The sequence below is a fragment of the Ochlerotatus camptorhynchus genome, unplaced genomic scaffold (assembly GCF_037179485.1).
Source record: "Ochlerotatus camptorhynchus isolate MF236.1 unplaced genomic scaffold, CSIRO-AGI_Acam_v1.1 ptg000232l, whole genome shotgun sequence".
NCBI classification, from domain to species: Eukaryota; Metazoa; Arthropoda; class Insecta; order Diptera; family Culicidae; genus Ochlerotatus; species Ochlerotatus camptorhynchus.
In genome coordinates this window covers 9,653,621-9,677,452 of record NW_027040722.1, presented here as the reverse complement: position 1 = coordinate 9,677,452, position 23,832 = coordinate 9,653,621, and the positions used below count along the sequence as shown (strand labels likewise).

At 41.1% G+C, this 23,832-nt stretch overlaps 2 protein-coding genes across 2 annotated transcripts in view; both read right to left on the bottom strand.

Annotated features, from left to right (window-relative positions):
* The window catches only part of LOC135704283 (uncharacterized), a 70,100-nt gene that overhangs the window by 12,154 nt on the left and 34,114 nt on the right, over window positions 1–23,832 (bottom strand). The gene's annotated exons all lie outside the window — the stretch shown is intronic.
* The window catches only part of LOC135704215 (connectin-like), a 517,879-nt gene that overhangs the window by 460,196 nt on the left and 33,851 nt on the right, over window positions 1–23,832 (bottom strand). The window contains exon 3 of the mRNA XM_065225689.1: window positions 2,901–2,933. The gene's annotated coding sequence lies outside the window, so the exon portion shown is untranslated. The remainder of the gene's footprint in view (window positions 1–2,900; window positions 2,934–23,832) is intronic.

Below are 23,832 nucleotides of genomic sequence, written 5' to 3'. Positions count from 1 at the left end.
ATATTATTATTCAGACCTCTTTAAGTCTTTAGCCACACAGAGCTGATTTATGTATGTTTATTTATTCAAAAATAATCATATTCAGGCAACTTAAAGCCTTAAGCCACACGGAGCTAATCATTATGCAGACCTTAGTCTTCAGCAACACATAGCTGATTTATTTATTTTCATTTGTTCAAAAACATCACACAGGCAACTCAAAGCCAGTATATCATATCATTGATCATAACCAAAGTTACAATCGGAGACACTCAAATCTCACAATATTAAGGCAACTTAGAGCCTTCAGCCACACGGAGCTTATCATTATTTAGATCTCTCTACGTCTTTAGCAACCCAGAGCTGATTTGTTTATTTTCATTCGTTCAAACATATTATACAGGCAACTCAGAGCCAATATACCATATTCATATCCACATTGATCAAAAACAAAAATTACATTCGGAGACACTCAAATCTCACAATATTCAGGCTAGGCAACTCGGAACATTAAGCTTCACGGAGCTGATCATTATTTAGATCTCTTAGTTTTTAGTAAAACAGAACTAATTCATTAATTTCCATTTGTTCTTTACTAACATTATTCTTGCAAATTAACAGAAATGTACAGGAACCTATTTTTATTGCAATTAGCATTTTTATATTCTTCACACAAAAATACAATGGAAGAAAATTGAATCCTACAAGCATCTAACTGCCATTACATAAAGGCCTCTCCGAGACCTACTGCCACATGGAACTGATTTGATTATGTGCAATAAAGCAGCCATTCCTATCTCAATAAATAAACTATATGTTAAACAGCTCAGCACTCACCATAACAATATTCAGACAACTTCAGATCCTACAAACAATTTTTCTTATGAATGACATCATGTTTGATTTGCAATCACATCCAAGTTTCATTCCCATTAGCCACTCTAAGCCTGGGGGCAAGACAGTTTTCGATCATGAGTAAAACCAGAGTTAATTTTGAGTAACTCTGAGCAAGTCACGTTGCTCCATATCTTATATAAACATAGCAACCTGATTGTTATATTGAACATAATGTTGAAACCGATGCTGTCAAGCAAAGTAAGTTGACGTGCTTTCTTGGAATTTCTGGTTGGGGTGGTTCGATAGGTTTGGATTAGGCTAAATTAATTCAATAAATTCAATTCTTAGAGCAATATAGTTCACGTTTATATATGTTTTTCTTAACTTCCAGGAACTCAATGAAAACGTAATTTACACGAATATATAAAAATAATAGAGTACATACAGGCTGCACGATTTTCAAAAAGATAAGAATACAGTGCCTTCATATTATTGGTAACATATGATTTTTGTATGTTATGCTATCTATAAATTCATCGAAAGCTTTATTCGATTTATAACATAACTCGATCATTCTTTAGGGATTAGACGCTTGATGTTTCATGAAATGTTGTGTTCTGGGCACAACATTGAGGAAATAAACATATGAGGCCGTGTTTCCAAAAACGGTACGGCACTGTTTTTGGTTGTTGGCCATGGCATGATTATTAATGTTAAGGTTCCACAAAGGGTAAATAATTTGTTTACTTCTTCTTTTTGAAATATCCTTCGATATTTATTCACCATTATATAAATCCACTCATCCATGTAAATGAGTCAAACTTCACTGAAAGGCATCCAAGCCACACACGAACGACAAGCCCCGTAAAACCGTCGTGCAGTCAAACCTCGGTCAAACTACCACAGGAGCACTTCGTTTGTCCACAATTCGATTTTTTAAACGAGCGATTTGATCTGTCAAATGGGCGAACAGATGCTTCAAACGAAATATGCTGTCAGACGATATTTTCTTTGATCAGAAAATCGAGACTACTTTGATTATTTTTGAGTAAATATGAGTAACTCAAATTTACTCGCTGCAAATATATTTACTCTGAGTACAGCTGTCTTGCCCCAGCTCTAAGCTCACTATTTTCAACGATTAGATTCACTCAATGTCACAATATACAGAAATCTCGGAATTTTTAGCTGCGCAAATTCAGCTAAAGAATATTTTTACTCATGACAGTTTGAAGACAAAATTCTTTCGTATATAATTTTAATGAGTAGACAATACAAACTACCACACACTCATCTATATGAAATTAACTGCCAATCATGCCTCATGCCACCGGTGCTGAAGGGATGTTATTTCTCCATACATTTCAACTAAAATCCCCATATGAACTTTAAGCCAAAAGCGTCAGATCGTGTTACATCCGAATGCGCTGAAATTTTCAGATAGGGGAAACAGCCCTATTGTTGCGGTACGTTAGCAGCGTTAGAAGCCTTATTCGCATCCAAAATTTCCACTGTTTGTCTTCTCTGTTCTCTGAAATTCAATTATTTAATCCCTGTTAACACACAAAAAAAAAATAGTCTACCTTCTCAATAAAAATTCTTTTTTTTTTCTGCCGAAATTCAAACGGGTTCACCATCAACAAATTAATCATTCCTAATTGGTTCGCCTTCAAAGCTCGTATCGAGACTTCTCTCAAATCGACCAAATCGATTCGCAACCCTTCCCGATAATTGCCTTCCCGCAATGAGTGGGGATCGTTTTCCACTTTTCATTACTTTTCTTACTTTTTGCCAACTTGTTGTTTCCATGGCATTATAGCATCATCATCATCATCATCGAATCGGGAAGAAACCCATTTTACGACTTGTTTGTCACGCTGCCGGTGTTTGTTTTCGTTTGAACTTCCTTCGACCCAAATGAAATTGACCAAGTTTGCAAACTGCTGCTGGAATCGCGGTGAACAACTTCCCGGATTTACTTTCTCGACTTTTTGTTGGAGTTTATTTTTTGTGTCGGGATGATATTCGTTCGAGGTCAGTGGTAAGGATAACGTTTTCTATAGGGGTTCATGCGTACCACTTACCTTTTATGACTCTGTAATTAGTGTATGTTGAATCTGAAAAATAAGGAAAGCATTGAAATTGTAATGAAATGGTAGTGAGTGCAGTCAGTTAGCTTTTGGAGTCAGTTCAGGGAGGTATGTTTTGTGGTCTCTCAAGAGCTTTGCATGCCATAATTTTCAGTTGCACAAGTGCTCTAATTATACCATGTACAGTAACTGCTGCCTACTCATAGTCGGTACATATAAGCAGCTGCTTTCAATTTTCTTGTTGACGACCCATTTGTGAAATGCATACAATCTCGCAGCTTCTCGATGTTGTTTTCAAACAAGAGCTGCTTGGAAACTTTCTTCCATTCACATTTAATCTAGGAAAGCTCAAGAGTTTTGTACGGTGCTCGTTTCCTGCTTACAATATATTCTTAGACCTTACCCTTTAAAATCATTGGTTTCTTCGCATTGCACTAAAACATGAAATATAATTTAAATTTATGAGTTTCATTCAGAACCGGTTGACTAATATCAATGAATCAATAAAATGTTAGTGTTGATTGGATGATCAATCAAAATTCTCCGGAAAATGATGAGAATTGTTCCATTAAAATGATTTCCACATGAAGACAGCATGACAAATAATACACCCCCAGGTCACCCAGCACCACCCGCTCATCATCACCCGCAAGGCTGCTCTGATTTGAGTTGGCCTTATTCATGGATCCTTGGAGCGAACGAGAAGAAAAATCTGCACCGGGAGGATGAAAAATCTACGGATAAATTAAATTCCATGCACCCTCTTCCACTTCCCGTGCATCTTGCACCACGTCGTAAAGCACTGCAAAAGAGTTCCATATGGTTTGCAAACATACTTATTCCCGCCGCGTAAGAGCGATGCAATGTGATGCGAGGGCGTTGGATGGGATGCTTCTGATGACGCTGTTCACATCTTTAGTTAAAGTGGGTGAAAAATTGGTAGCAACGATGCATTTTCACTACTCACATACGTATGAATGGATGATGCAAGATGACTGAAGCATCCATCAACAGCAGTGCGCTGAAATTGCATAATTGTGTCAAAGCTTAGAACACCTAGCAGGGCGTTCCAAATAGATAATGCAGTGCTCCGAGACTTATATTTCAACTTAATCAGTATTGACTTACAACGAGTTGCCTATTTTTCGAATCTGGGAACTTTCAATTTGACATGAAATTATTAAATTCATAACTAACTTCATACCATGTTTTACACACTTTATTTTTACGTTGTTAGTATGACTTGCAGGGCTATGCTATATGACTGTATTATTAGACTGGCCCACGTTTATATGGCAGATATTTTTAACGGGTCAACCCCCCGATTTGTGCCATTATGTGAGAAAACCACTCTCTGAAAATTCCGGTTCAAACCATAAAAACTGCATGCTCGATCTCTGTTTTGTAAGTGAGGAGATTTGCACTGATTGTTCCAACATATCAGCGCCCTCCCCGCTTGTTAAAAACTGTAGGCAACATCTTCTCTACTGGTGAGCATAAAGCTCAACGTTCATCGTAATTTCAAAGGCACTGTATAGAGCGTCCTTTATAGCTTTGGCGAAGCCAACTTCAGCTAAATGAATGATTTTCTCTCAAATGTCGACTGGTAAGAGGTACTGCGTGACTGTGATTCTAACCTCGTCGCATCGACGACATCCAACATTCTTTTGTGCGCAATCGATCAATTCGTACCTAAGCGAATCAGTCGCGAACCTGTTAAACCTGCCTGGTCGAATTCAGAGCTTAAGCAATTGAACAAAAAAGGCTGCTCTTCGTAAGCACAGCAAATACCTAACTCAACAACCAACTGTACCATGCACACCAAGACCAACTTCAGGGTCGTCTGAAATGACATCCTAAGAGCTTTTGGCGCCATGTGAATGCCCAAAGCAAGGAAAACGGACTACCCTCAAGTATGTCGACCGGTGTAGTGGATGTGAACTCTATCGTGGGTATTTCCGAATTGTTTCGCACACAATTCAGCAGTGTTTTCAACGACTCAGGATGTAATTTCTGCGTCTAGAAACGTCTCTCCATCAACTTTCTCCAGCCATCCATTTTTTACCACCAGCGAAATGGTTATTTCAGCCGGGAGGCAGCTAAAATCTTCAACGGGCTCCGGTCCATATGGCGTACCGTCGTTAGTTCTCAAATGCTACCTGAATGCTCTCGCGACAACTCTAGCCAACGTTTTCAATCTCTTCTTTATGTCTGGAGTTTTCTCAGCTTGCTGGAAAGAGTCTTTCGTGTTCCCAATCAACAAGAAAGGCTGCAAAAGAACTGTTTCATACTACCGTGAAATAGCTTCGTTTAGTGCTACCTCCAAACTTTTTGAGTTTATTATACTCGAAAAATTGGTTCAAAGCTTTGCACACTGTATCTCGACGGATCAGCATGGCTTCATGCCTAAGCGTTCCACGACGACCAATTTAGTTACGTTCACTTAGTTCATCATTCGTGAAGTAGAACGTGGCCATCAAGTAGATGCCATCTACACAGACCTCTCCGCAGCATTTGGCAAAATGAACCACATTACGTTGGCTAAATACGACAGAATAGGTGTTATTCACGATGGCTACTTACCTGACTGGTCAAAACATGTCTGTCAAGATTGGAGACTATGTTTTTCATCCTTCCCCGTGACATCCGGTGTTCCCCAAGGTAGCCATCTTGGACCATTCGTTCCACGTTCCTGAGGAGCTCTTGGTTGACAAATTTCATCAGGAATTTATTAGTCTCCACTATGAGGAACCCTCCCTGACATGTTGTCTTTGAAGCTATCCCGATCGCTCTTCGACAGATGATGTTGGCAATGTACCGGTTGAAAGGGAGTGAACCAATCTCTACATATACAGCATCACGTGGGATTAAGGTCAGTAGGCCAATGGAATTTTTGACGTAGGACTGCGTCTATGATTTCCATATGGGGGTAAACTTTGTGAAAACCGAAAATGGAACATGTAACAAATTGAGAAAGATTTTGCCCCCCCCCCCCCCCTGAAGAGATTCGATCAATGTAGATAGGACCTATTGAAAAGTGACGCGAGATCTGTTTTCCGGCGCCGATATCTTTCAAGGTGATATCACGGCGAATGAGAACGACCTAAATTTGAGTTTAGTTATCTCAGAAATAAGAAATAAAGTGCAGAAACTCATCGATGAGTAAATTTGCTTCATGGTTTCCCAGGTTTTTACAGGGAAAAATTCCCGAATTTGAGAAGTAAAGCTTGGATTCACTCAGTCTATTGGTACTACTCCGAGACTGAATAAAATTATCGTCAATTTTCTCATTTTCTGGCAGATTTTTGAGGTTTTCCACAGGAAACCATGAGACAAATTTACTCATCGCTGAGTTCCTGCACTTTTGGAGATTATGAGTGAACTAAACTCAAATTTGGGTCGTTCTCATTCGCCGTGTACGCAAAAGGAAAAGAGCCACTGTCGCTACTTGATAGCAAACTACTTATAATGGGAGGAGTCTTTGTAGATTTTATACCACTTGGTTGCACAACATTCTGCTTTAACCTGAAAAGATATAAAAGAGCGCTGCTGTATGGCATTAGCTCAGAGAGATTCTCTGCTTGTTCGTCAAGCAGTACAGTCCGGTATTTGCTCGCTCTGTCGAGTTGTTCGATAGTTATTCCAAACGTTTATTCGCGTCGTGTGATGGGAAGACAGCGCTCCCGGAGCAGGCTCCGAGAGAAAACAGAGAAGAAGAACAGCGGTGAGGGTAGCTTGAGTGTACCTATTTCGAATAGGTACGCTACTCTTCCCACCGATGTAGGGAATCCCACCTCAGCCACGGTGAAGCGGTCTAAGAAGAGGAAGAAAAATCAAGGCCAGTCCGATGGTGCGAGTGGACGGGACGATGCCACCGCGACGAACGTCAGCGTCATTGGTGATTTCGGTGACGCCGTCGACAACGAAACTGCTGCCAGCCCGAGTGCAGCAAAAATGAAGCTTCCTCCACTGGTGGTGAAGCAAGTCCCACTCAACACGCTGATTGGCGATCTTTCATCGCTGGGCGTTGCAGCTGAGTATAAGCTCGGCAGGATCGGCACCAAGGTGATGCTCCGAACCAAAGCGGAGTACGAAGTGGCCGTGAAATATCTGAAGGATACCAAGGCGGAATTCTTCACGCACGACATCCCCGGTGAGAAGCCCTTCAAGGTAGTCATCAGGGGCCTACCAAACTTCGACCCCAAGATGGTCGAAGCCGAAATCAACCGGTACAAGCTAGCCCCAATCGCTGTCTTCCGAATGACAAGGAGAGATGAAAACGTGAAGACGTACCCGGATTGTCTTTTCCTGGTGCACTTCCAGAAAGGGACGGTGACGCTCAATGCGCTACAAGCCATCCGATCGATCTACTCCATCATCGTACGGTGGGAGCCATACCGTGGTGGTCATCGTGACGTAACGCAGTGTCAGAGGTGCCTCAATTTTGGACACGGTACCCGCAACTGCAACATCAAGCCACGCTGCAGCAACTGCGCTCAAGAACACGCCACTTCCAACTGCCCTGCGGATGGAGCCGTGGCGATAAAATGCGCTAACTGTGGTGGTGCACATCAAGGCTCTGACAGACAGTGCTCCAAACGCGAGGACTTCAAACGCATCCGAAAGCTGGCGTCAAGCAACAATCAACCAGGACGCAAGAAGGACAAAACCCCATCATTCAGGACGGAGGATTTTCCGCCTCTTCGTGCTCCCCAGCAAAGGCAAGCGAATTCGCGGGTGCAACCCGCCCCCCCTCAAGAAGCTTCCGGTGATTCTGCTGGTCAAAGCTCTCCATCCCCCCCTGGATTCTGGAGACAACCAACAGCGCAAAACAACAACCCCGATCTGTTCACAGCGGATGAACTGATGGAAATTTTCGTCAACATGTCCGGTGCTCTTCGTAAGTGCCGCAATAAGCCCGAACAGATCCAAGTGCTCGGTAAGTTCATCATCCAGTATGGCGTCTAAACCGCTAAGTATCGTCACCTGGAATGCTTGCTCTGTAAGAGCAAAAAAGATTGAGCTTGCCGACTTCCTCCGCAAGCACAGCATCGACGTGGGCCTTCTAACCGAGACCCATCTAAAGTCCGGCGACAGCTTCTGGTTGCCTGACCATAACACTATCCGGCTTGATCGCACCAGCTCCAGGGGGGGTGGTGTTGCGGTCGTCGTCAAGAAAGGAATAAAATACCACACTCTGTCCCATATCCGCACCACTATCATCGAGGCCCTTGGTGTGGAGGTGGAGTCGTCGACTGGATACGTCCAGTTCATCGCCGTCTACTGCCCTCGACAGTGTGCCGCCAGCAGTGGACTAGCGGCTAAATTCAAGAAGGACCTGTCCACCATCACCCGTACCGGTTCCCGCTTCGTAGTTGGAGGAGATCTGAATGCTCGCCATGAGGCCTGGCGGAACTACCAGCAGAACCAGAACGGTCGTCTCCTGTTCGACCACTCACAGCATGGGCTGTATTCCGTTTGGTTTTCGGATGAACCAACATTCATCTCACCGGCGGGCAACCCATCGACGCTAGACCTGTTCCTGACAAATATCGGCTTGTCCAAGCCGGTAGCCTTGAACGAACTCAGCTCCGACCACCAACCGGTGGTGGCTGAACTGGGCTGCAACGTGGCTCCTGCTTCAAGCCTGCGCAAGGACTACCATCGCGTTAACTGGGCCCAGTTTGGACGCGTGGTAGACAGGCACATCATCGACAACCCGCCGCTTGACACCGTGGAGGACATCGACCGAGCGTTGGAGGGACTCCACCAAGCCATAACCGTGGCTGACGAGGCGTGCGTCCGACGAGTTCCTGTGAGGGGTAAGTTTATTGCCATTGATTCCCACACCCAACTTTTGATTCGCCTGAGAAATGTTCGTAGACGCCAGTTTCAGAGGACTGGAGATCTGGGCAAAAAACGTGAAATGGCTGATCTGAACAGACAGATTGCTTCCAGAATGGACTCACTCCGAAATGAAAGTTTCGGGCGTGTTGTCCAGAATCTGGACGACCGCTCCAGACCATTTTGGAAGGTAGCCAAGGTCCTGAAAACTCATCCCAAACCCATTCCACCTCTCAGAGTCGAAAATGATGACGATCGGCTTTTAATCACCCCACAGGAGAAAGCAAATGCGATCGGCGAGCATGTCGCTTCATCGCATTTGCTTGGCTCGAATATCCAAAGTCCGCTCGAAGATCAGGTTGCGCAATGCGTTCAAAACCTAGATGCCTCCCCTTGTGTCGTGCCTCCGGCGGATATGATTACAGTACAACAAATTTGCTCAGCGCTGAAATGCACCAAGAACATGAAGGCTCCCGGGTTTGACGGTATATTCAACTTGATCTTGAAGAGACTCAGCATGAAAGTGCAGTCTCTTCTAACCGCTATCTTCAACAGATGTTTGGAACTGCACTACTTTCCAAGTATCTGGAAAGTAGCAAAAATCATACCAATCCGCAAACCCGGTAAGGATCCAACATTGCCTTCAAGCTACAGACCAATCAGCCTCCTTTCAGCGCTGAGCAAATTGTTCGAGAAACTCATTCTCAATCGTTTGCTCAAGTTTGTCGAGGAAAATAACATTCTCCTTCCGGAACAGTTTGGGTTCAGAAAGGGGCACTCCACCAATCATCAGCTAGTACGGGTGATGAATAACATCCGAAGTAACAAAGCTGTATCCAAGTCCACAGCCATGGCCTTGTTAGACGTTGAAAAGGCGTTTGACAATGTTTGGCATGACGGACTTGTGTACAAGCTTTGTAACTTCAACTTCCCATTACATCTGATTAAAATCACCCGTAACTACCTTCAGCAAAGGTCGTTTAAGGTATCGTTGAATGGTTGTCTTTCCGACACGTTTTCCATCCCAGCAGGAGTGCCGCAAGGCAGTCTGCTGGGCCCCTTGCTTTACAGCATTTATACTTCCGACATTCCTCCCCTTGGAGACGGTTGCGTGTTCTTCCTGTTCGCAGATGATACCGCAATAGCCGTCAAAGGAAGGATGCCTCGCGAAATAACGAACAAACTTCAACGATGCCTTAACGCCTTTGCTGATTATGCCACCACGTGGAAAATTAAAATCAATCCCTCCAAAACACAAGCGATCATGTTCCTACATCGGCAATCGCCCAAACTGAAACCGGCTCCATCTTGTACTGTAATCATGGATGGCACAAGGGTTGAGTGGTCCGCCGAAGTAACCTATCTCGGAATGTTGATCGATGAAAAGCTCCTCTTCCGTTCGCATGTAGAGAAAACTGTAGTCAAGTGTTCTACCTTGGTTAGGTGTCTGTATCCGCTGATTTGCCGCAGATCCCGCCTCTCAAGGGTGAACAAACTGGCCGTCTACAAACAAATCATAGCACCTGCGATCCTCTACGCAGCTCCGGTGTGGGAATCATGTGCACAGACTCACAGGAACAAAATTCAGGTCGCTCAGAATAGAGTGCTGAGGATGGTCCTTGATCGTCCTTTTGACACTAGAATAACAAATTTACATGAAGAGGCAGGCATTGCCAAAATAGATTCCAAAATTAACGAAATTAAGACTAAATTTGCACAAAAATGTAATTTATCAGAACATGCTTTGATAAGCAATTTGTATATAGTAGGTTAGGTGTATATAGTAGTTGTAGATTAGGTGTAGTTGTAAATAGTAGTTATAAGTAGACTCCTTTTTCCAATTCAAATCAAACCAATCCCACCAAGGTGGTCATACTTTAAAATAGGCCTGATAGGACTAGAAACAGTAAATAATAATTAAAATCTCACTGTACTAAAGTTGAAAAGACGCATCTGTGTCACTTGAAAAAAAAAAATTCATACATGTAAACCACACAAACACAAGAAATAAAGATCATTTAAACTGAAAAAAAAATGGCATTAGCTCATTTTAGCTTCGGACGGCGTGGTGAGCAGCGATAGCAGCAGTAGGAAGGTGGTGGCTAGTCCACTCCTTCACACCCAACAAGCAACAATTGACTGGTCGTGGCAAAGGAGGAAAAGGTCTGGTAAAGGAGGCGCCAAGCGTCATCGCAAAGTTCTTCCAGATAACCGCCATCGGTCGTCTGGCTCGCCGTGGTGGTGTCAAACGTTTGAATAGAATTTATCTGTGCTTGTTTGTCCATATTCAGAACCACAAACTCCCCAACGACCACACAAAATGCTCTCCAGAGTTTTAATCTTGTAACCAAACTTGGAAGCAGGGGTGCAAGTGAATTTGATTGATTCTCTTAATCAACTTTCTCTTTGAAAAAAATTACTACAAATTTGGTACGCCTACAATTAAAAAATGGAAAGAGTTGAGATAATAGATAATTGATCAATTAAAAGAACTAAATGCTCTTCACATTTATTCCGACCACTAGCGGTCCTACGTCAAGCTTCCGTTCGTGCCCCTAGGCACAGACCCTTCTACTTTTTTTTGCTTACTGAGCAGAAAATCGTTGGGTCAAACCCAGGCCCCGTTATGTTAAGGCGTTTTATAGTCTCATTGCTCGCTCATGGTTACAACAACATCTCGAAGTGGCGCCGGTGGTGGAGTGGCAAGCGTGATTACCTCTCATCCCAGCAGGCTTGGGTTCAATCTCAGTTGGTGCCCCCGGGATATTCTGAGGCATAACATCTCTGATCACGACTTCCTTCGGAAGGGAAGTAAAGCCGTTGGTCCCCGGTTTATGAGTTGATGAGTCGATAGGTAGGATCCAGGTGTGGGAGCTGCCTCCCTGGCGTCTATAGCATTGGTGGTAAGGACGGAAAACAAGATCGACGGAAAACAAATCAAGGGATAAAACAACATCTGGATCATAAGTGGTGTGATGTGATAGATGGAGCTCAGTGGCCTTAGAGTGACCGTTTTTGCTATCTGAGCTGAAAATCATGAGACTAATCGCAGGCCCTTTCACAATTCAAGATTCGTTCGTCGCTTTCTTTCTTAACTTGAACCTATCATTTTAATTAAGCGGACCGTTTGCAAAAAATGAAACCTGCTTCAAACCCAACCCTTTTATTCAACATCCCAGTGATTTCTCGTCGAAGTCAAGAGGCATCCAAAAAATAAAGTATCATGTCAGCACATTCCTAACTGACTTGTTATTATAACTAGTTCATTTATTTACTAGGCGCAGTAGTGTGTGACACTTTGCGGAGCCAAAAATCCGTAAGTAACATTTTAAACAGCAGTACTTCTAGGTTAATATTGGGTACCAATTACTCATGGCGGGCTCGGGGTTAATGGGTAACAATTTCGATTGGAAGGATCTAGGTAGGAAACAGGTTTCTAAAGCCTCCTTCAGATACTACTCTCGACCGGTTGACCAAATGCTGGCTGGGCAGAGGCAAGTAGCACAGAAACAGGTGGATAATGAGACTGGGATACAATGGCTGGAAAATGTGTGGAAAGGAAGGGATGGTCACATCAAACTCTAACATCAGACAAACAAAGGAATTTGTAGATCGCCTGCATGTAGGGAAGATCACGGGCTCCCAATACATTTCATACTTTACGGAAGGGTTGTCTACCTCGGGCCACTAGGGTACCCAACAGTCGTGCTCTAGAGGCGTCATTACCCGGGAAATTCCAAACTGCGTGATCGATGTCATCATAACCGGTTTTGCACCTACATATATTGCTGTCAACGAGGTTTATTCTGCAGAGATGTGCGTCTAGTGAGTAGTGGTTGGACATAAGTCTTGATATCACGCAAATGAATCCCCGACTTATATCCAGACCTTTGAACCACGCTCTCGAAGAAACATTTGGTGTAATGGAATGTAACCACCGCCCAAGAGAATTACTTGTCCAATCGTTTTGCCAACTTAAAAGAGAACTATGACGTACTAATGGGAAAAAAGCATCATGTGAAATTCTTCTACCATAAATCTCGCCTTGATGTGCACCCACCTTTGCGAGAGAGTCTGCCTTCTCATTGCCTGGGATTGAGCAGTGTGAGGGGATCCATATAAAGTTAATCCTATATGATCTTTCGACGAGCAAACTCATCTGCTCTCTTACCTTTGAAAGGAAATAAGATGAGTGCCTACCTGGTTTCATCGACCGATTAGCCTCAATCGAAATGAGACCATACGAGAAGATGAAGTAATGGTCTGTGGGCATAGACACAAGGTTCCTGAAGTTTCCGAAAGGCGGTTGAGTATTGATTGAAGACGCTGAAGCCAGTGGATCCATCAATGCGATATCCAGCAGTGAAAAATCTTCTCTTGCAATTGACTTGTTGATACTTTTCAGCAAAAATACGAGGAATTGAGGTAAGTCGAATAGGTGGAACTCCTTGAATAGCCTGTTTGCCTAAATATTGTTCTTGAAGCACAAATGTAACACATTGTGGCTTTGCATGCTTCTTGTAATGGACTTGACTGAGAATACAAAATTGTTTAAATTCGTAAATAAAAATAATAACTACATACATAATAAGCCACTTTTTTTTATGAATTCATACCCTTCAAGCAAGTCTACTCTGGGGCAACCCATTGCGTCAGCAGTCTTTCCGGTCATTTCAAAATCAATTCACAGCTGCAAACCCGGATGTCAACTTTTAAAGCCATACTCCAGAGCCAGCACTCAAAAGCTGACGTTTAATTATGGCCTCGTTTAATTTTTTTATTTTTATTTTTTGCTGCTCAAAGTCCTCTTTTTCTCTTTTCATTCAGAAATCCGATTTCAAATTCGCGTATACTTTTGGGCATCCAATTAGTCGTCCAAGTTGCACAGGAAATTGTCCGAAAACTGCATTCCACACGCTTTGGGGTTTCGGTTGTTCGGGCTGCAGCCAGCGTTGGCGCGTATTTTGCCGGAACTGCTGCTTGGCACCGACAACCGTCACCGATCTGGCGGCTCTCTGCCATCGCCGTTGTCGTCGTCGTCGTCGTCGTCGGGTTGAACAAACAGTCCCATTTTTCGCACTTGCTGCTGCTGCTGCTGCTGCCGGCATCGTCAGTTGCACTCGGACTAAAGCGTCGGAAATGACCGAAAGTTTTTTGATAAATTTCCTCCGACTGCTGCCGGCAGGGAGGGAAGCCGAAAAAATGGGTTAACAGCAAGTCAACTAGTTTATCTAATGTCGGTGCAAGTTTTCGGGAAAGGAATCAATTTTAAAGTAGGAAAACGTAATGGCTGAGTCAGGTATAAACTTGGCTACGAGAAAGAGTAATTCAGCAAAGACCTGACCTTTGGCACGGCGACAACACCACCGGGGAAAAGGATACGGCAGCAGAAGAAAAATGGGAAAAGTTTTCCTCGTTTGGGACCAGGCTGATCTCGGATTTTTTTTTTTTTCTTTCTTGTGCAGGTAAAACGGTGCCAGACTGTGGGACAACCGGTTGACCTAGAATGTTTAGAGTATGCAATCGGCGGGTGTGTGTGTGTGAGTAATGCTTGGAAAGGATTTAAGTAGGTTACGAATAAGTATATAAATATCAAGAAATTTACCCTCCTTATAACAACGACAATATAATCGATGAAGAAAACCGATCAAAGAAAATAGGTCCTTTTCACAAGCAGTACCTTTGCTCCAACCAGTAAGAAGGATTCAAATCCCTCGATAAAAATTGCAATTCACAATAATCCTTGCATTACTATTTCCCAGCCCACCAACTCCCAAAGCCCTCCAAATCGCTTTCTCCAGCAAGCATCAAAGTTGTGAAATTGACTTAAAAATACCGAACTCAAATCGACACCAGTAGCTCCCGGGTGAAACTCCCAGAAGCACGTCGTCGTTGCTTCGTTCTTATTTGTTATCGTCCCTTACTTCCGAACACTATCATTTGGAGTTCCGTAGCTACCCGTTCCGGCCAGCAGCAACCAACTTGCCAGCATTTTATCTCCGCTGAACCGGAATCCAACTTGCCCGTTGCTTCGCAGCAGGAAGAGATAATCCGCTCTAAATTGCTTCCCTTCCCTTTCATTCCACCTGACTCAGGCAGGATCCAGGCCACAGCGAATCAATGGCATGAGATGAATGATTTTTTTTTTGCTTCTATCTTGATCGTGCCATTCTCAAAACTACAAATAAATATTTTCCTTCCCTACTTTGTGACCCAGCCAACGAATGGAAGGATTTCGGAGACGGTCGCCATCGACCACTACCGAGCGATGCGACGCGATGGAAGCGCCTGATATTGAACAAGAACATCCAACGCACAGTGCACAGTGGTGCAGAATGCAGATTTTGGTGGAAAAGTATGTTTTGAGCCTGAAATTGAAACTATAGACTAAAAGTTTCTTCTGCAAAGTTGTTCCTTATAGTTAGGTCCTAATTTTTATGACAATGAATTGTAGGGTGGTTCTTATTATCATTGAAATCAAAAATCTAACTGTTTTGTTTGTAGAAATTAAGGTATACATTCTTCGGAAAAGTTATAGTTGAGCTAATTTCAAGCAACTTTATAAAAAAGAACTAATTTGAATCTCTTAAATTGACTGACTTAGAGCTATTTTTTTTAATTGAATTAGGGGCTCTGAAAAAAAAGTTGTTTTGCTCTAGTTTTCTTATTTCAAATTTCTCAGCAAAGGTGTTATGAAAAAACTTTTAGATCTTTAGAAGGTGCAAATTTTTGCTGCACAAAGCTTGTCAATATCTTTCGGTGATCAAGAGTTATTGACGTTTTTCTACTAAAAATATGCCCTTTTCAAATATGAAAAACCCCTGGTCAGGGCAAAAAAAAGTTTTTTACGGCATTTTAAAGAGCGCATGTTATTCTCAATAATACGCAAAAATTTGCAATATTTTTAAATCGTATAAAATTAATTTGGAGTTATTCATATTTTGTACTATAATTGGGTATATATTTTTTATATGAAGCGATAAAAACAAGTATCTAGAAGATGACTTTCATGAGAAATTTGAAATAAAAAGGTTATCGGCAAAAGAAGGTTTTCATAGGACCACTCTGATGGCAAATTTAAATAAAATGTACTAGTACATTTGTTTCCATATTTGATCATTTAGTGTCTTCGGAGAAGTTTTTGTGCCTAAAAATTCCCGTCTTTTGGTGTTTGCAAACGTCAGGGTGGTCCTCAAATTAGCGGATTTTTAAAAACTAACTTTTTTGTTTTACAAAATAAAGACATGTATTGTTTAGAAAAGTTGTAGCTGAGGTAATTTCAAGCAACTTTGTCGGAGATATATATATATTTTTTTTCTATCTCTTAAAGTTCTCGTTTTGCATTTATTTTTTGGTTTGACATAGGGTGTTCCTCGGAAAATAGTTTTTTAGCACTAACTTTTTTTATTTAAAATGTCTCATGAAAGAGATACAAAAAAGTTCTTTTTACAATGTTGCTTGAAATTAGCTCAACTATAACTTTTCCAATAAATGTATACCTTAATTTCTAAAAAACAAAAAAGTTATATTTTTTATATCAAGGATAATAAGAACCACCCGTAAATTCATTGTCATAAAAATGAGGGCTTAACTGTAAGGGACAACTTTGCAGGAGAGAATTTAAGTCTAAAGTTTCAATTTCAGGCTCAAAACATATCCTTCCACCTAAATCTGCATTCTAGACCACTGTGTAGTGGGCAAAAACTGACACAGAGTCGCACTTATTTCGTGTCGCTGGTTTCAAGAGTCAGTTCAGTCACTTGTTCTTGAGTAAACAAAGCCGAGGAATCGAAGGCCGCTGGTTTTGTTTAGTGCAAACTAATGAGAATTCCCCATTTTGCCCGTTACTCCCCACTTTCTGGTGAAATTAGGAATGATTTTTCTATATATGAGACTGTTGGTTATCTGCAGTCATACACGGAAACAAATTCGTTACCATTTTCATGAATAAAAAATCATGAAAAAAGAAAAAAATCATCTCGTGAAATTAGGGTTACCATATCAAAAACTTGACAAGGAGGACATTTAATTTGAGGCTTGGAGATTAAGGAGGACAATGATTCCTTTTCTTAACATTAAATGAGGACAATGAGTTTTTATCAAACGTTTTAATAATATGTGCGCTATCACAAAATTCGTGGTTTGCAAAGGTTCAACTGAGATTGTTTATAACTTGTAGTCGTTACCAATTCAATTCATCTTCTCGTTATACTTCTGAAAACGCATTTTTAGAGATGAACTAGCCTAAGGCTAAAAATCTCTTAAATAAAGAATTTAAAAAAAAATGAAAACGCATTAGTTTGAGCCTTCATAATTCATTTTTGATACTTGGAAATGATCTAGTCTAGCTGATTTGGATTGGAGGCGAACCAGCCTCAGGCTGAAAGCCTCCTAAATAAAGATAAATCAATCAATCAATCAATCTAGCTGATTTGCATGAAAACTACAAATTTACAGCCTTACATGGAACATTTAAGCAACCTGTTAATTTTACCATTTATTCAGCACAGGACTCTAAGGCTGCTGCCATAGTGGGAGCGAAGAGGCGCGCTTAGCGTTCTATACAAAAGAATTCCTATTATGGATATTATTTCTTACATTCGATTTCACGCGTGCCTCTTCGCTTTCAGTAAGGCAGCGGACTAAAAAAATCAAGCGTAACTTTTTTTAAATCTTTATTTGAGAGATTTTCAGCCGAAGGCGAATCAAGCATAACTATTCAAATCAGATACATCGATTTGAATAGTTGTGCTTGAAATACCTAAAATCCAATAGAACCAAAACGTCAAAATCAAAAACATGTTAGATTCAATATGTGTGGCTGTGTTCCATTTGGTGAATTTTAACTTAAATTTGACAGATAGAAAATTTTCAAATAAACCTTCTATTGTACCAGACTTATTCCTGGCAGACCAGGAATCAATTTTGACAAGCACCTTTTCGAAAATCACACGATCAACAACGGAGAAATTTTCGACCATTATAACATTAAAATTCACCAAATGAACCGCAGCCTAAATGTAGAGGGGTTAACAGCTGTAGTATAGAGATAAGTGACGTTTAACGCACGCACAATACCGGGTATATCGCCGTGTAAAGTTGTTTATTATTTTCCTCTGCCTAACCTAAAAAATGTATGAAATTAGATCTAGATGCTATTTCAAAACTACCCAAATTTGGGTAGAATCCACCCAGATCGGTCAAAACTGAACCTACCCAAAAATGGGTAAACTGTGTTTGAAGTGACAAGTTGACAAATGAAGAACATCGACATTAATTCGACATGAATTCGATCGACGTTGTTCATTTGTCAACTTATGACTTCAAACACAGTTTACCCATTTTTGGGTAGGTTCAGTTTTGACCGATCTGGGTGGATTCTATCAGCGTGTATCACAATAAGCTTGACAGTTATTTGTTATGTATTTCCTCGGATTTTCACTAACACGCTCTCACATATCGCACCAATACAACCGGATGTAAAAATCTCAATACTCCTAGTCCCACCCTCGAATGGCATTTGCTAGATAAGATCACTCCGGTGGCAGAAACGTCATCCACGTACATTTGGCTTGAAGCCAAAGTTATTGGTTCTTTGGCTCGATTATCTGCCAATCTAAGACAGCTGATGCAAACATTGAGAAATTATGCTCCGTTTACATAGATGTTTGATTTGTTGCGTGGCAAAATAATCGTGATAAATGTTCAACAAGCGCGTACTTGTAGGAATTAAATATTTATTATATAATTTTTTTAAATTAGGCAAGCTAATCATGAAATATTCAAGTTTCATTAATGATTATTCACACAAGAATTTTTAACGCATACGTGTCGTCAATGCACATATAAACATAGCATAAAAACTGTAGGCTACAGTGCTGACACCACCGATGGTGGTGGTTTCAGCAACCCTCATTCTTGGCAGAGGATTGGATAAGATGAGGTTACGACATAAAAGAGCAGTGCACGGTCCCTAACCTCACTTTTTGGTTGCTATCATTTTGTCTCTGAGTAAAAGAGATGGCAACGAATGGGAGCCAAAACAAACCACCCAAAACTGTCAAAATTTACGGGTGAGAGAAGAGTGCAACAAATCTTCGTGCAGTGATCTATTAAACAAATAAGCCCTGCAAACAACGCTCTTGGAAAACAATGTTTAGAATATGTTACTGGAAAGAGTTCAAGGAATAAAAAGGAGGACATATTCGAGCAAAAGGAGGATGTAGAAAAATTATTGAAAAAGGATGACATTGCTGTTGGAGTGAATATCGAAGCATTATTGGACAGTTACCAGGAGCTTACTACTTCGTCAGAAGGTGCACGGCGAATGAGAACGACTCAAATTTGAGTTTAGTTCACTCATAATCGCCAAAAGTGCAGGAACTCAGCGATGAGTTAATTTGCCTCATGTTTTCCCAAGTTTTTCCAGGATTTTCCAGGGAAAAATTCCCGAATTTGAGAAAAGTAAAGATTGGATTCACTCAGTCTATTGGTACTACTCCGAGACTGAATAAAATTTTCGTCAATTTCCCCATTTTCCTGCAATTTTTTTAGGTTTTCCACAGAAAACCATGGGACAAATTTTACTCATCGCTGAGTTCCTGCACTTTTGGCGATTATGAGTTAACTAAACTCAAATTTGAGTCGTTCTCATTCGCCGTGTGTAATTGGAAATTTTGTTAAAGGCAAATTCTGGAAGCAAAAAGTTGAAAAAAGGCCAGATGAAATTTGCATTCCTTACTTTATTTTCGCAGACTAGAGATGAACTTGCCTAAGGCTAAAAATCTCTTTAATAAAGATTAAAAAAAAAATCGCAGATTTGTTTAAAATTAACAATTCATTGGGTTCGAAAGCTGGTAAACAAGCGCTTACTTGATTTTGCATAAATTTTTCCAGTTTACCAAGGCATATTCATGGGAAAATTGAAACATTGTTCCTGGCTTCCTGTATACTTAGCTGTCGAAAAATCTGCAGAAATACTACTTAGCTTAATTCAAGAAATCAGTCATCTGAAAAAAAACTCCCGTGAAAATACGTGTCAAAACAGAAGGATACCAGTATTTTTTTCTTATTTTGAGGCTTAGGTCTACTGTAATACAGAATACTGTTCAAATTCTGTATAACAGTAGATCATTCGTTGCAAATCATCCATGCAGGATTTGTTCAATGAATCTTGAAAACATAAGGAAACGTACAGTGGACGATCCATCACACTATACCGCACTGAAGAATCCTACAATATGGCGCTTGAAAACGGTCGGTTTTCGGAAACAGGAATCCGAACTTTCATATTACTGACCTAAAGGTAGTAGACTGTATGCACGACTTCTATGAAGCATTTTCTCATGATGCCTTCGCCTGCAGTATTTTACGTTTTATTTCAAAAGGATATTTTTCACTACAAATACTGAATCAACGTATCCAACGATACGATTATGATTATAATGAGCGTAAGAGTACTTCTCCAGGAATCAAAGACGAAATTTAAGATGTCAGCAAGGCAAATGAAATGTTTCGTGGACAATATCACATTAATGATAAGAGACTTAATCTTAATCTTACGTCCACGTTTATTCCCAAAATGAAACATAAATATTTTAAAAAAAATGGCATCAACCACAGCATCAAGAAAAAATATCCCCCTCACTTTAGCGATTAAGGACCAATTCAAGATGGCATACAACGTATTCAGAAACATACTATTCAGACCGTTACGACTGCAAGAAGGGTCTGGAATTTTCATTAAACTCGATTGCATACCCATTCCTGATGGATTGATTTCTGTCGATGCTAGTAAAGTCGTTCAAGTACTGAATTACGCAATGCTAGAGAAAACCGAAAATCAAATCTGGAACTGTATTGATTATCAAGAGACAAGTCTATTAATTCAAAGAAGCGCGCCAGTTTATCAAAATTAACGATGAGATAACATTCGTCTGCAATATTTATAAAAACTACGAGTTTGATGAGCACTTAAATGCAGATGACATTGACGCACAAAATTATGACGTCGGAATATGCAGAATTCAAGAGATCACACATTCTTCGTCCCATCTACATCATTTATCAGATGGCAGGAAAGTGATGCGCCTTCTAAACTAATTATTTTAAAAAAGCAAAAATATTTATGTATCAGTAGCAATATAATTATTGCAATTGATACATAACTATTATTTATGAAAAATAAAAAAATAAAATTGATGTCTTTGAAAAAAATAAAACTGCAAATTTTTGTCATATTATTTACAGTGATCTCAACCGAGTAATTCTGCAATTTATTTTGCTGAGATTCAGTAAAACAATGGCCGAGACTCAGCCAAATATTTTTCAGAGATATCAACAAAGTAAATGCCGAGGTAGTTGGTTGTAGGAGATTTTTCCGAGCTAGATTAAGTGTGTAAGTTAAGCACGAACCCTCTTGGACCACAACCAACCGCTTCATCGGTGCATCTCTATTATCATCATCACCGTCATCCATACCATTAGCAACAACAGCAACCAATCACTTCATTGGTACATCTCTATTATCGTCATCATCGTCATCATCCATACCAACAACAAAAACAACAACGCCGATGACGACGACTAAGACTCAGCAATCGGCATAGCAGTTAGCACGATCACTAACCCGCACCCAAGTCCAAGCATCAGCAATTCTTCCCCAGGAACACAAAGGTAGCTCAGTAACGAGCAAGGCATATTCCTACATCATCAAATGGTCATCCGGCAGCCAACGATGTCACCAACCCTTGGACCTGCCAACGATCGAAGACACCTCAGCAGTTTCACCACCAACTAACAATGTCACCAACCCTTGGACCCGCCAACGACGGAAGACACCTCAGCAGTTTTGTCGCCTTTGCAACAGCAACACGGCGACCACGTTCCCTCTTTAAATTTATCTTACTCAGCTGATTGATAGGATTGGTTATAATATAATTCAATAAATCAGTTCAGTTGGTTTTAGACCTCAGTAGAGTTAACTAGTGTTTTTTTTTTAAACTTAAGTCTGGATGACACATCCAATCGGTAAAGTTTTACCGAAATATATACAGCTGAGTGTTCGTTGAAAACTACAGAAAGTTTAGTAAAGAGTTTCACAGATTTTCGATATCAATTTCACGTCACGTCAAATTCACTGGTCATATTCAAATTTATCAATGTTCGGTAAGTTTGACAAATAAATTTAACCGAAAATCTATAAAATAAATAACCGAACGGTAAGTATTGGTTTACTGAACGCGCAGCTGTAGATATTTCGGTAAAATTTTACCAAATTCGGTAATTTGTTTAGTAATATGTAATAAAGCTCGATTCAAAGTAAATCTGGACGCACGGTTTAATACACCACCGTGCCCCTGGTGGTTGGAACAAAAGACGTTTGACAGGAATTTGATGATGTTTTATTGACAAAGAAATTGGTGAAAAGTTTGTCTCGATTGATCGACGCATCCCGAATTAACAGATCATGGAACTTGAGAAAAGAAAATTAATTGTGCACAAACATCTAGAGAACCCTTCGTGGTCTGCCTCAAAAATAGCAAAAGTGTTAAAGTTCCTAAAGTCAACGGTGAGTCTTGTAATCAAACGTTACAAGGATACTCTGAGTGTGGATAGAGCACAGAGCTGAGGAGAAAGGTGTTGAGGTACGTGAAAAGTAACCCAGGTGTCTTCATACGTGATTTGGCAAAGAAATACGATTCCAACTTTTCCACCGTGCATAACTTACCACTACACCACCGGCGCCGGTTAATGTACACATTTAATTTTGTTTACCGAATGGGCTACAAATTGGTGAGTAACAATCTGCAAGGAGCGATGTACCTAGAAATCTCCCACAAATTCCTACCTCACGTCTCCACGAGTCATATGATCACAAAAGACTGCCAGCTGAAACATGGCCGATAGAGGAAACGTTTCGCCAACCCGATTGTCTGTTCACCATGGAGGAGTGCCTCAGAGAGCGTCTGACTGGCATCCAGCGGCTGAATAAGAAATGCTCTTCCCCGGAAGCTACACCTAAGATGGCAGCCCCATCACGGCGGATAGGAGACCTTAGGCTAACCACATACTGTCACTGAAACCTTCATAATTGTTCAACAAAGAAAAAAATCGAACTGATTTAACGGCAACGTCTTTTAGCGTGAAACAACGGACACGAATCGGCACAACTAGCCAACGAGGCGCGACGCATGAAGCTAGAAATCCTGGGACTGAGTGAAGTTCGTTGGCCAAGCTTTGGAGAACACAAACTGCCGTCGGGACAGGTACTACTATACTCTGGTATTCGAGGTGTAAACGCTCCCCGCCATCGTGGAGTTGGTCTCCTACTTAGCGTCCAGGCAAGTGCTGCGCTCATCAAGTGGGAGTCTATTAATGAGAGAATAATCGTTGCCAGATTTAGAACACGGTTTCGTAACCTTACCATAATCCAATGTTATGCCTCAACCGATGCTGCCGAGCTACAGGGCAAGGATATTTTTACACTCAACTGAATGCCGTCGTGGATAAGGTTCCAAAGGGTGACATCAAGATCTACACTGGCGACTTCAATGCAAAGATCGGCTACGACAACTTGAACTATGAGCGTGTTATGGGACGCCATGGCCTCGGCGAAATGAGCGAAAACGGTGAGCTGTTTGCAGAATTTTGTGGCAATAACGACGACTGCATCAGCCGAAAATGTGTAACCGTTCGCTTAAGCACCACTCTCTTTAAGAGAGACCACCGGTCGTGTTTGCTTTGCCCGACTTAGATGCTTAACCTTCCTCAGTGAAATTCGAAACTTATGACGGAAACTAATATTTATCGAAAGAACACCTTTATAAAGGGTGTCCACGATGAAATTGCCACACTATGAAATTGCTCTAACTTTTTAACCGTTGGGTAGAATTTAATGAAAATTTGGGTGGATTTAGTTCATAGTGCATTATTTACATCCTGCAAGTTTTAAAGTCCTGTGATCAAAACTCGCGGAAATGGAGTCGAAAGAACAGCTCGTGCGTGATAAAATCTTGCGCATTCATCACGAGAACAAGGATCTCTCGCATCGTTCCATCGCTAAAACGTTGGGAATCGTGAA